General features: G+C 41.0%; 1 protein-coding gene across 1 annotated transcript in view; it reads left to right on the top strand.

Annotated features, from left to right (window-relative positions):
* slc24a3 (solute carrier family 24 member 3) overlaps positions 1 to 14476 on the top strand; it is an 87597-nt gene that overhangs the window by 16003 nt on the left and 57118 nt on the right. The window lies entirely within an intron of this gene.

Raw genomic sequence — 14476 nt, 5'->3', positions numbered from 1 at the left:
AGACTGTGATGGTGTCTCTATATGTCCGATGTATGGCCGTTGTCGTGTGTCTTTGTCTTTAAACAACGTCTACACACAGTAACGGTTCTGTCCACCATCCTCATCCTCATTTTAAGTTACAGTGAAGACAAAATTATCCCAAACTTGAGACTTCAATGATGCCGGTGCTTCTGAAGCTCCTCCTCTCACCGTGACTTTCACCGTTAAATGCTCTTAACCGGCTCCGTTCACGTGAACACACTACTGCTTCATATCTGTTCACTCTGCATTGATATTCAGGGACTGTTACCTGAAAAGGAACAGCAGCAGTAAAACTTTATTACACACTGTGATGATTAAACTGGAGAAAAAAACAAACTCAATTGATCCGCAGTTCACAAGTGATCCGAACCGTGACGGGTGATCCGAACCGTGGGGGGTGATCCGAACCCATCACGGATCAATACACCACTACTAGATACCCATCAGCCCTTGCTTTGGAAAACAAGCCAGTCAAGGCTGTGAATCAGAGCTTCAGCAGGTTTACAATGAAACGGTCCTCCTATCCAAACAACACAAGAGTAAATGTATCAATGTTTTCCAGAACAACCCATGTGACCACTAAAGAGGATCCTGATCTGCCCACGTCTTAGGAAATGTTTGGTCAAGTTCAGCAACTAAAGCTGTTTGGTTAGGTTGTTTGAGTCATTGTGGACCTCTGATTCATGTCTTTGATCCAACCCTTCCATGGACTGAAGATGCTGTAAAGGAAGCAAACCCTAAAAGAAATCCAATCCAGTCTAGTCTTTTCTTTTGCTCACGTCCGCTCCGTGACATTAGCCAGATTGGCTGCATTGGTGTACCGTGACCGAAATCCATCCAATTGATATCTTATCAGCTGCGATTTACTTCGCTCAGATGTTTTTTAAGTCGTAAAAGCTCTACTGAACATTTTTCCATGTGGGTTTCTGCTTGTCCATACCTAATGGAACCGAGACCAGCTTCAGCAGCATTAAGGCACTCGTAATATCTCATCTGCACTACTTGTGAGTCCATCCATGGTTTTTAGGAAAATGTTGCCAAGAGTTTGCCACCTATATAACACATTTTAATTTAAAAAAACATGTTAAAAAATACCTTTAATGTTATTATGAGACTGCCTTTTAGTCATGTTGAGCTCTGTCCAACTGAGGTTGTGTTGTGCGTTCATCTCAAACCTTCTCTGGAAAACACACAAAGAACACACTTCCCCTCAGTCCATTTTTGGACAATTTGGGAAAATAAACCCTGATTACATAACTATCTTGTCTGCAGTAGTTCTGCATTGGCTGGACGAGTGTGTGTGTGTGTCCACAGCGATAACCTTCCTCTCTCACACACTCTGCTCTGAAGCTCATACATTATTTGGTCTGTGTTGCAGTGCGGAGGAGAAAACCTCCTCGGGTTCTGGACCTGGATATTTCTTAAATCGCATGTGCTCGATTGACACGTGGAACATGACACTTATGTAATACATTCAGACACCGTGACATCACGGTGATATCGTGTCGGTTATTGTATGTGACATGCATACTGGATGAGTTGCTCATCCAAAGAGACACAGAACTGCCCCGGGCCAGAAAGGAAGGGCAGATTTAGTAAAGTTGTCTTTGGGAAAGGTCAAAAAAGTGAAATTAAAGTGAAAATGATTCGGTATCCATCATTTCTCTTAAAGCGCTAGTGCTTCATATGTAACAGGACCTTCTTTAAGAATGGCATCACTCTTGGAGTGATAATCATTTCTACCCTTTTTGCTTCTTTGATGATTTTCTCATTCCTCCTTTAATTACAATAATACAAAAAGATCTTGTGTCCGAAATGCATCTGGTGTGCTCTGTTAGCTTGTGTTGTCTTTGAGTTGAGGCCTTTATACACCGGGGGCTTCATGAATAAACGACACAAGAAACAAAACACTCTGGCACTCAGTTATGCAATGTATATGTCTAGAGCTTTTATTGTTCAGAAGGTAAGAAGGGAAGGAGTGGATCTGATAGGCGGTGCCTTTGTTGAGGTTGAAAGGAGTATTTGGTTCGGACTACGGACACTCTGTGGATGTCTCAAAATGAATACTTCTAAGTTTCTCAAACTAGCATCCTTTTAGATGGTAACTGAAGGTTTGCAAAAGCACAGTTTCAAGAGACAGATATTTTATTACACTATTAAACGTCCAAACAAGCAAAAAGAGGTGAACTAAAGTATCCGCTGGCTCAAACAGTATTTACATTTCAATTGTGTCCTGAGGGGCAGCTTGTCACATTGTATAGCAGCCCTTGCCATCAGTGTATGAATCGGTGAATGTCAACATGTAGTGTAAAGCGCTTTGAGTGGTCCGCAGACTCAAAAGGAGCTTTATAAATGCAAGTTATGAATGTGCTTTTTCTACGCAAGCAAACTGCGCTATAGGTCACTGAAAATGGACCTTTTTGTAAAACTCCCTCCAGAGTTCAGATGTTCTGAAAGTCTTCTCAAGAACAGGAAAAAAACTTTTCGCCTCCATTATGAGGCAACATTTCTCGCAATAGCCGATTCGACGGAAATAGTGCCGGTTCAAACTTTGCTACAAACGTTACACTTAAATGTGCAGTTGCTCTTACACTCCACCAAGGAGCAGAGGCGTCAGAATGCGCTACGTCGGTCACTGCTACATCATCCAACACGCCCACAACACGGACAAAAATAGTTTCTTAGATGCCTCGCGATTCTCTCTGTCCGTTACTTACCGCCGCCCCTGAACGCAACAGAGGTAATAAACGTGCATCGTATTTACGTGCTAAGCTAGGCTAAATACTAGCAGAGTTTTGGGGGCGGTTGAGCTTCAGCAGCCAATGGATACAATCTGACCGGCACCCCCTAGCTTAAAAGCTAGCGTGTGGAAGCATTTTGCTTCTTCTTCAGCCCCAAGTGACTCCTGAAGTAGATTCACACTTTTCTTGCCATGGATCTGAGTCCTACTCAGTCATTGAGAATCAGAGGTTTCGCGCTATGTTGCACACTTTGGACCCGAGATACAACGTTGATCTCTACGTTTTTACGGACTCGGCGATACTCTACAGCCAAAGCTAAAGTCATGGAGTCACTGAAGAAAGTGGATGGTAGTTACACGCTACGCATGACGATTTCCACAGAATCTGGTGTCACCGTAACCGTGCTCTTTATCACTGTATGTGTAGTTTAACCACAAGTTCCAGAAAGCGTTGCTTTTGTAGGAGAGCTGAATGGTCATTGCCTATAATGAGGGGAAGTCTTTATTATTTATTAGTGAATAAGGGCAGCTGGTTATGTCACAGGATTCACAACATCCTGAATTCTTTCATTTACTACGAGGATGCTGCTGCAGGAACAATGTATTTCCTTTTCCTGTTGGTTTTCTTGGTTCTCTCTGGAAATGTAACCTTCCAGTTGACACGAATATTGAATTAACACAAAATAATGGAAGTAAACTGTTTTTTAATTATGATTCATTACAAATATGCAGTGTTTTAATTCAATTTGATCAAGAAGAATTGATGATCGTTTAATAATCGCATCGTAGCTCTTGAGATTCCCAACCCTTCCGCCTACGTTGCCAGTTTTGGACGAGACCCGGTCAGACACAGGTAGCCGTCCGTTAACAGCTTTTTTCAGGCTTCTGATTGGCCGACATCATCCTCTTCTTTGTGCGATTGGCGAGGTTTTTGAAACAGTGCTTGCGTGGACGTGATTTCTATTTCAGAATGAAGGAGGAAAAAAAACCTGTTTTCAAAAATACCTGTATACGTGCGGACTAGGCCTCGGTCAGGTAACGCTAGCTAGCAGCTACTACTTAATCCTAATTGTTTTTTTAAAATAAGCTTTTCACCTTATAAACTCAAAATTGGCGCCTCCAAGAATGAGGTTTGAAGGAGATTGTCTTGGTATGTCAAGCTAATGCTAACTCCGGCAGCTAAAGTGCAGAGCTGTCAACTTTACTTTCAGTACTAAGGTCATCAGTCCGATGTGTCATAATCATAAGCTGGGATTTTTATTATTCATAGTTAGTGCCGGGCAACGATTAACATCTTTTATCACATTGTTATGCGCAAAATTCAATAATGACTTCAAAAGTAGTATTTTTATGCCTTGGAGGAATGAATTTTTTTGGGTTGTCCGTGTGTCCTTCCGGTGCATTCGAGTGAACGACTCGAGGATGAACTGCCTGTATTTCAGTGGTCAAAGGTCCCTGTGACCATAACTCAAGAATTCATATGCTAATATGACAATTTCACACAAATATCTAATTTGATAAAAGTGATGAGGTGATGACAATTTGGACAGACGGATGGATGAAAACTTGACTGATTGGTGGAGGCGATACTTCTTTTAGTAGCTGTGGTCATCATGTCTGCTGAGTATGATAACAGTACTCACTAAATGTATTACAACATGCTGTTTGGGAATACATTTTACAGTTTGTCTTCATTTTCTCCACCAAATAAGTTGACTAATCCGGTGTTAACTTTCTCAAGTAATGTAATTTTCAAAAAGCCACAAATTATCAAGTGATTATTAAAATCAAGCCATAATATGTAACAGTACTACGGACCATGATGCTCCGCTGAGGCCTCAGCTCCTCCATGCAGCTCTCACATCGGCTCAACATTCAGCGGCTGGTAACTGTGTTACGTTTCCACACACTCTTCTTCACACAGACACTCTAATGGACACGAGACACGGCTCGCTCCAGTGTGACATAATCTATAAAGCAGTAGATAACAAGTAGCTTTAATTGTTTTAGATGGAGAAGTATTTAATTCAAAGTTGCATTCTATGGAGCCTCCCCGTACGTCTTTCAAATAAAGTCAACAATGTGCATTTCCATATCATTTCAACAATATTTATTGTCAATTTTTGAAGTAGAATACTTTAAAAGGTCCAGTGTTAGGGGGATCTATTCAGAATCAGAAACAGTTTATTGACAATGTATGTTGTATGGTGCTTAAAAAATCAACAACAATCAACACAGTGAAATAAAAACATTAGAATTTACAATAGAATATAATAGAATATAAAATAATATAAAATAAAGTGCACAACAAACAGATAACAGGACTGTAAACAAGTGAAATGTAAGTGAAATGTTAAACGTGTCAAGTGTGTATAAATAAAGAAACAGAAGGGATGAGCCCTACTGCGGATGGGAATAAACTGTTCATGTGGCGTGAGGTCATGGTCCTGATAGAGGTCTTGGTCCTGATGGACCTCAGCCTCCTGCCAGATGGAAGGGGCTCGAACAGTTCATGTCCAGGGTGAGAGGGGTCGGCTACGATCTTTCTTGCTCGCTTCAGGGTCCTTGAAGCGAACAAGTCCTGGAGGGACGGCAGATTGCTCACCAGGGTGATGGGGGAAGGTGGGGCTACTTTCTTCTTGAAATCCACAACCAGATTGAACCAAAGATGAACCCTTTCCGTTTAGCTTTTACCAAGTCCGACCATAAAAAAAACAACGTACGCGAAACAAATTTCATTTTCTAATTGGCAGATTGAGAAGAAATTTGCTCGGTACATTCATGTTCGCCAGTGGATGGACCCTTTTGATAGGCTCGAGCCCATAGCCCCTCCTCTAGCGCCAACCTCAGTGCTGACACTACTTTATCTTGATCTCGTCACATATTTTACAGGTAACATATATGCAACATTATAGAATATATTTGTTCTTTTGTGTGTTTTAAAAGCATTTTCACCATATTGTTAGTCAGTTCTACTCGAAACAATCTTGTTTTAGATGCATGTTACTGGAGTTTTCAATTGTGTCATTATAGACTACTGTACTGTGAAGTACTGTATACTTGTCTCATGGCACTATGGGTAAGGTGACTTTTATTCCACTCCCAAGTAAAACAGAAATGTTTCCTTTGATCAACACCAAGTGCTCGATGCTAATGTAACGAGTAACGTAATCACGTATGTATATTTATGTATAATGCAAGCCTCGTATGATAATTCATACACAACGGTAACCTAGATATTGTATGTCCTATGATGGTGAGCCGAGGATGTAGCTCTCACGTGTAGCACGGTACAGCACCGTATACTAGGAGCCATGTGCTCGTGGCCTGGTTCTTTTCTCTCCAGGGACGAGGTTGTAGCTAGCACTCGCCTCGCGTTCGCACACACACACACACACACACACACACACACACACACACACACACACACACACACACATTCAAACAGTAATATGGACTGCTGATGGACCACCCCCACACAGATGCACAGGGACTCGGGTGCGTCTTCTCGGATGGAGCACACGGGTGTACTCACGTGCTTGCCAAACGACACTAATGAAGACAAAGTGGCTAATATAACATGACATGAGCAGCGCTATGGGGTCGGCTCGGACATATAGACTTATAGACGTATAGACTTATAGACGTATAGACTTTTAGACATAGATGTATAGACATATAGACGCATAGACTTATAGACGTATATAGACGTATAGACGTATAGGCTTATAGACTTATAGACGTAGAGACTTATAGACGTATATAGACTTATAGACGTATAGACTTATAGATGTATAGACTTATAGACGTATAGAGTTATTGACGTATAGACTTATAGACGTATAGACTTATAGACGTATAGACTTATAGACGTATAGAGTTATTGACGTATAGACTTATAGACGTATAGACATAGATGTATAGACATATAGACGCATAGACGTATAGACTTGTAGACGTATAGACTTATAGACGTATAGACTTTGGTCAATATAGGACGCTGCGTTGGTGAGAGATGAATGGATGAACTGTAGTGGGGAGAAAGATGCAGCCAGACGTGTGTACTTTTGAGGTTCATTCCAGCTCCCATGGTGATGATTCCCCTGAAATGTTCTCTCACACACACACACATACACATCTCATACACACACACACTGCCGACCTAGATCTATATGCGGAGGGTGATTCCTGCAGGTACGGTGTATCTTGACTCCATACTGTCGGAAATCCATTCAACCCAGAAACATCCTCTCTTTCCCTTTCATCTGTTTCTCTGAATTTAAAGGTGCACTTATGTGAAAGGAGTCGCTCGGGGTGACTAACCATACCGGCAAACTTGTCGCTTTTCTGCGAAATTCACCGTTTTGAATCAAAATATGTCATCCACGTGAATCATGTAGATCCGGAGAATTTTTTGGGATCTACAAAAAGATCCAAAATGGTCAACTGGCCAGCCAGCGTTTCTCAGATTGGAGTGAGACGAGGAGAAAAGGTGATGTCGTGATCTTCGCAATAAAACATCTTTGATGTGACGTGTCGAGTCTTGGCCAATCAGCGTTAAGATGTCTACACCGTCTTCATTTCCCTCCATTAACGTTTAAGTTACGTTATGTTCCGTTACAGTTTAATTTACGTTATGTTCCATTTACGTTTGTTACATTATGTTAACGTTTAAGTTACATTATGTTCCGTTAAAGTTTAAGTTACGTTATGTTCCGTTACAGTTTAAGCTACGTTATGTTCCGTTAAAGTTTAAGTTCCGTTATGTTCCGTTACAGTTTAAGCTACGTTGTGTTCCGTTTAAGTTTAAGTTCCGTTATGTTCCGTTACAGTTTAAGCTACGTTGTGTTCCGTTAAAGTTTAATTTACGTTATGTTCTGTTAACATTTAAGTTCCGTTATGTTCCGTTAAAGTTTAAGTTCCGTTATGTTCCGTTTACGTTTAAGTTACGTTATGTTCCGTTAAAGGTTAAGTTATGTTTCGTTAACGTTTAAGTAACGTTATGTTCTGTTAAAGTATAAGTTCCGTTATATTCCGTTAAAGTTTAAGTTCCATTATGTTCCGTTAAAGTTTAAGTTCCGTTATGTTCCGTTAAAGTTTAAGTTCCGTTATGTTCCGGTACAGTTTAAGCTACGTTATGTTCCGTTGAAGTTTAATTTACTCTATGTTCCGTTTACGTTTAAGTTACGTTATGTTCCGTTACAGTTTAAGCTACGTTATGTTCCATTAAAGGTTAAGTTATGTTATATTCCGTTAACGTTTAAATAACGTTATGTTCTGTTAAAGTATAAGTTACATTAAGTTCCATTACAGTTTAAGTTCTGTTATGTTCCGTTAAAGTTTAAGTTCCATTATGTTCCGTTACAGTTTAAGCTACGTTATGTTCTGTTAAAGGTTAAGTTATGTTATGTTCCGTTAACGTTTAAGTAACGTTATGTTCAGTTAAAGTATAAGTTCCATTATGTTCCATTACAGTTTAAGTTACGCTATGTTCCGTTACAGTTCAGACTTGCTGGGTTAAGGCTAACATCCACTGCACGCGAAACTCTGTTGACCGTTTACGTTCGTCATTATCGAGATTTAGGAGGAAAAAAACGTAACGTGATGATACATGCAACCCCATCATAATAACTGTTATGACCACGAAAAATGAGGTCCAGATACTGATAAGATGATGTGGTCAAAGAGCTTAAGGAAGAGGATTAGACCTCGGTCTCAATGGATTTTGTCTAAATAAAGGTTAATAATAATAATAATAATAATAATATTGATTGAGAAAATAAAAAAGCTAACTAGCCAGCTGTTCAACTAGAGCTGAGATACGGATAATAACTGAATAATAAATTAGTTTTTTACTTAAAGTAAATGTCTTATCACTTAAGTTTTCGTACACATTTTAAAGCTCATATTTTAAGCTTAAAAATTTAACCCAACAGGGTTTTGGATGCTCGTCACCTTTTTCACCTCTTATGAGTTAGCAGGTATGCTAACGCACGGAGAATTATCACATGACTCTGCGTCTTTCAGCTCATTGTTTTGGTTCCGTACTTTAAATACGCCAACAAGCGTAGTAAATCATAGTTTTTTCTGAAACCTATAATCTATAAACCTATAACCAACCCGACCCCAAATGCTTCGAAGCTTCAACCGTTGCCACGGTAATTGACGTCCAAATCAGAATTGGAACGCATCATTTTTTTGTCGATGTGTTTTTTTTTATATATGTCTTATTCCATCACAAATAGCCCATTAACTATGGAATATTATGAATCATCATGTATTAACATTCATAATTCAGAGTGATTCTCAGATCGGTGCTGTCCGGGGTGCTGAAACCAAGCAGAGCAGATCCAGAGAGGTCTTTCATTGTTTTATGTTAGAATAGGCTCTTTATTTGTATTCTTAAATTCATATGAGAAAATAGATTAATTTGATGAGATTATTCACATTTTGTAGCCATTTTCCTTTGGAAACAAAGAAAATCCTTGATGTCGGATTGTTGTCCTCATCTTACATTAGTCAATAATAGAAAAAGTGAGCTACAGTAGAAGTATCAACATTTACAGAGGACAGTTTAGGGACACCCTCCATGTATGGAGGAAGCCATTAATCAAAGCGTGGTATGAAAAGACAGCGCTACAGTGTTCATCACATTCATTCTGAAAGCTGTGCATTAGAATGCCTTGTAAGTATCCACAGCTAGATATGAATATGAACATCTGAATTTGACTTTGAGATGAATAAGAAGGAGTGTTTGTAGCCCTTCACATGATCCCGATCAACATGACTCACATTCCTGCTACAATAAGTGTACAACTGATCTGAGTCTGTGACCGACGGCGTCGCACAGCACAGCACATAGCATGTGCTTGCAGTTATGTGTGTGTGTGTGTGTGTGTGTGCGTGAGTAACTCGCTGTTATGTCATGCACCTCCTCCAGTCACATCACCATAGTAACCTCAGCCGTGGTGATGCATTCTGCCTCACTGGACCACCGGCCACCTACGGCACTCACCAGGTCTGTCTGTGTCTCAGTGTAAGTGTGCATCTCGCACAGGGCAGTGTGTTCTGTTGATTCAAACTTTCTACCAGGGTTTGTATGTGTACTCGCGTGTTCTGCGAGGTAAAATGACTGTTTTTGTCAGTGGAGTCCCGTGGTTTTGAAGAGAGACACATAACGGCTACAGTTCCCCGTCGGGAAGGGCTGCAGCAGAAAAACATAGTCACCGTTACACCGCTCTATTCACCAGGCTTGTGGTCTACCACTGCATCGATCAGCGAGCATGCCGACTGCAATCTAAGTTACTTTAGGTAATACGCTGACTATAAGGATTTATATATATATATTTATACTAGTGCTGGGCAACGATTACAATTTTGAATCGTTGTTAATCGTGATCAATTTCAGTGTTGTGCACAAAGTTCAATAATTAATTCAAAAGTAGTGTATTGCTCACTTTGTATTTTTAAAGTACTGCTATATAAACAAAAGTACAATAACATTTGGTTTGAAACACTTTAAACAGATCAGGTTCTTCTTAACAGCAGTATTCTTCACACAGTATCAGTTATATTTCTACTATCTGTGCTCAGTGTGTGACTTTATTTAAATGTTCCACTGCTGTGCAACATGAATACAATGTTCCACACGTTTCATCAAAATGTGTGTCTTCTGTTTTCATACAGTCAGAGCATGTGAACCCAGCTCCCACTGTTCATCAACATAATGCACCGTAACTCAGAGGTGACGACGGTTACCTGGCGATGTCCGGTAGTCTCCGGTGAGAGCGACGGCCGGTGTGCGTTATGACTCCGTCTCTTTTGTAGTCCTCTCCTCTTCATATGACTTGTGTGTTCTTCTGGTGACGGTGCGTCTGGAGGGAGGCTCCTACGTGACGTCATTCATGATCCTGAGAACGTTCCTCAGACCCACGTCTTCACAACACTAGTCGTCCTGCAGTTTGTATCTCTCCACTTCTCTGTGGCGTCTGTTAGCTTGTCTTTAGTTTATCTCTACTTCTCCACACGTAGTCTGATGAAGACTCCTCCACCGCTGGTTTGGTGATTTGCTGACATCAACGGTGTGGATTGCATTTAAAAAAAAACTGCGTTAATGCACAATAAAATAATTGTCAGCGTTAATTAATTAATGCGTTAATGCAATAATAACGCGTTAACTTGAACTAGTATATACATATATATATACACACATATAAAATATGTTATATATTTATACACATATATATATATATATATATATATATATATACATATATATACATATATACATATATATATATATATGTAAACTTCCGTCTTCACCTTCACAGGTTCAGGCAACAAAACCACTTGGTTAAGTTTAGGAGTAGATCCTTGTTTGGGTTAAAATAACCACGGAAGTCGCGTTGCTGAAATACGCAAGTTACATGACAAAAACTTGGACTTTTTCTTCATAAAAACACAATTCAAATGATAAGGAAATATCAGATTATGTTTTATTGATTTAAACAAATGTTGTCATTAGTAGTTTTAATATTATAGAAGATAATAATCTGCTTAGAGGTTTTGTAAAACCTCATCTCTAATATCTATTTTATATTGCTGTCAAAACATCTCCTTCAAACTACTGCATTTATTCAAGTTTATCACCAAAACTACATTTTACAGATTACATGTGAACACATCACGATAACGTTATAATTTACCTTCAGCCAGTATTTATGTTCACTGAGCAGAGCCTGAAGGCATCACGATGTAGCTGAAGTGAACCGCCCTTGGTTAGCCGTTAGCGGTGCTGCTAACGTTACTAGAAAAACACATTTTCCTAAATATTGGAGGAGAACCATCGTCAGTAAAGCTTTATTTAAACTGTGATGGATAACGTTAAACTGTGGAGTTCATCCACGGTTCACGTGTGTGCTGAACTGTGAGGGGGATCCGTACGGATCACGGATCGACGTGGTCCGTTACACCACTAGTTTACAGCTGTAAAGTTGTTCAATGTCTTCTACTAATGTCTCACACACACACACACACACAGAAGCTTTGGCTCAGGGGAAGAGCATACAGTAAGAGGGTGAAAGGCGTCACAGCTGTATGGAAGCTTGGCACTGATGAAGCTTGGCAGATTTCACCCTTCAGTTCTCTTTGTAGAACAATACACACTATAAGCAAGTGTCACTGCACAGCTGGCTTTGTTTTTAACATAAAATCCACGTTTCTTTTGCAGCTGGCTCTGTTCACGTACCTCTGATTGTATCTAGTCATGCGGATCATTTCGGCCCTTATTTCTCCAGGTTTGGTCTCTTGACATTTCCTCGTCCAACTCAACACAACGGCGGTAGATGGTGTTAATCTCACATTAGATCATTACCTCATTACCACGCCTCACACATCAAGTTGTTTCACTACTTTACTGATGCATAAAGTATTACCATAAAACAGTCTCGTCCTAGAGGGGGAATTTGATTACAGACAGCTGTCAAATTCATAATATATACAAAAAAGTGCAGTAATAAATATAAAGAGGGACATGTTAAAGGTACCCTGTGGAGGTTTTGACCTCTCGTAGTGCTTTGGAGGAGTGTTTTTAAAGTGTCCAATGACTTTTTTTTTTTTTTTTTTTTTTTTTTTTAAATCACAGCTTTACCATTGGTGTTCCGTATGTATTAAAATCCAAATATTCAAATGTTTTGCAAACATTTTGGCTTCAAAATGCAGTTTTCCCAAGCTCTTCTAAAACAGTTTCTGCATAATTACGTCGCTACCTATTTATCCTTATCCACGGTCAGTGGATTACATGCAGTAACTAAGACGGAGGTCGGCACGCCACGACGGTACGCAAACGAAGCGATGTGCTGTGAACGCTGCGTTAGCTTTGGATCGGGAAAGTCACGATATAACGCGACTAAAGTAACGAATCGACTCCGCCTTTGGACCAGCAGCTCTGCTCGGTAAAAACGAGTGTTTTGTCAGGGGGGTCAGTAGGTCGGCCGTTGGTCACACGGCACACGCCATTCCACTGACCCAACGGGTGTCGCTAACGCGGCAAGACGTGCAGAAATAAGCGAGCAAAAGCAGGGAAGAGGAAGACGACAAGCGAAGTAAATGGAATCTGATTGAAGCAAATTAGCTGGAGAGAGATATCTCACACTGCCGTGCACCAATCTGGGTTTAAATCTATCCAGAGATGTGAGGCGGGTCGTTCAGCCGCTGTCAATCAAATCGGATCAATCCACACCCACACGGCCCTGATGAAGCAGATTAGCTGCCTTTTTTTTTTTTATCTTTCTTCACGGTCGTAAATGTTTTATCCTGTAGAGACATACTTAGTGTGAAAGTGAAGTCTCAAATATGTCACACAAATGTGCAAAATACTCAACTGGATGGATGCAGGAAGACCAACTACAGGGCTCCTATTGAGCAGAGCTACAGCTACTATAGGAAATCTATTGAGTGGATTTACTTATGGTAGACAGTCAGTATATCTCTAGGGCTTTTATTGTGAAAGGTAAGAACAGAAGGAGTGGATCTGGTGTTGCGCTGCCTTCGTCCAGGTTGACAGGGGTAATAAAGTTTGCCGTCTTGGTTTGGACCATTAACTGTACATAGGAAGTGGACGTAGTCGTCGTGACATCACCATTGGTTTGTGGACTGATGCTTTAAAGCCTTGAGTTCAGCAATTTTGCCATGTTGTTTTTTTCGCAACCGATTAACAGAAGTGATCATCTTTGGACTGAGGAGGAGTGACGTAGAAACGCCGTATACGTCTCTGGTAGAGATCTGTCAATCACGGTGTAGCCCCGCCCCTAAATCATCCCCTGCTATATGGTCTGTTTGACTCTAAATGGAGCATAATGTACTAAATGAACATCATGCTGTATTGAAGAAGACTGTAAACTAGAGATTGAGACCATAAACTCATGTTTACAATGTTTACTGAGGGAATAAATCAAGAGAGAAGTAGAGTCATTTTAGACTAGACTGCTATACAACCAGAGGAGTCGCCCCCTGGTGGTCACTAGAGAGAATGCAGCTTTGAGACTCTTCACTCTGCAGAACCGGAGGTTGCCGCCTGGTTCAGACTCAAAGCCTCCTTGTTGTTGAACACTACAGTGGATGTTCTGGAGTGTATGTCACTCCAGAACATCCCGCTCTAGCGCGCTGCCTCTCCCATCTGCGCCGTGACACGGCTGCTTGCAAAACATTTCATGTTTCTGCCTTTATAATATATAAATATAGTCAAGCTCAGCGCTATTTATAGACGGCGCGCTGCAGTGCATGGTGGGAGTGACGCGATGGGTCGGAGGTTTGGGGGGGGAGGGGGGGCGCTTGAGGATACCATGACCCAGATGACTGAGCTGGAATGATCGGCCTCGCGGCGCTCCGTGAGCCGCCGCGCTAATGCTCCCGCAGGAAGCGCGGTGACACAAGACGCATGTCTCATCTGCCTTTTGTTCTGCGAGGGGGGGGGCGGGGGGGGTTCAGGAATGTCAATTAACTGTGGAACTAAAGAGCTCGTGCGTCACGGCCATCAGCTCGTTTGTGCGTGAGGAACATGCGTCTTTTTTAGCCGTTACCTAACGTTCATGTGTAGAAATCACAAATACGTGAGATCTCTGCGAAGCCGTTACATAAAACAAGTTTCTCGAACGCAACGTGATGCGTTCGGTGTCTTTCACCGAGACGACTGCCCTCGGGGTAGAGCCGCCTGCC

Source organism: Cebidichthys violaceus, unplaced genomic scaffold (assembly GCF_023349555.1).
Source record: "Cebidichthys violaceus isolate CVI_PGR_0920_01 unplaced genomic scaffold, fCebVio1.0.p SCAF_10, whole genome shotgun sequence".
Lineage (NCBI taxonomy): Eukaryota > Metazoa > Chordata > Actinopteri > Perciformes > Stichaeidae > Cebidichthys > Cebidichthys violaceus.
The sequence above is the reverse complement of the archived record's forward strand: the minus strand, read 5'-3'. Positions and strand labels throughout refer to the sequence as shown.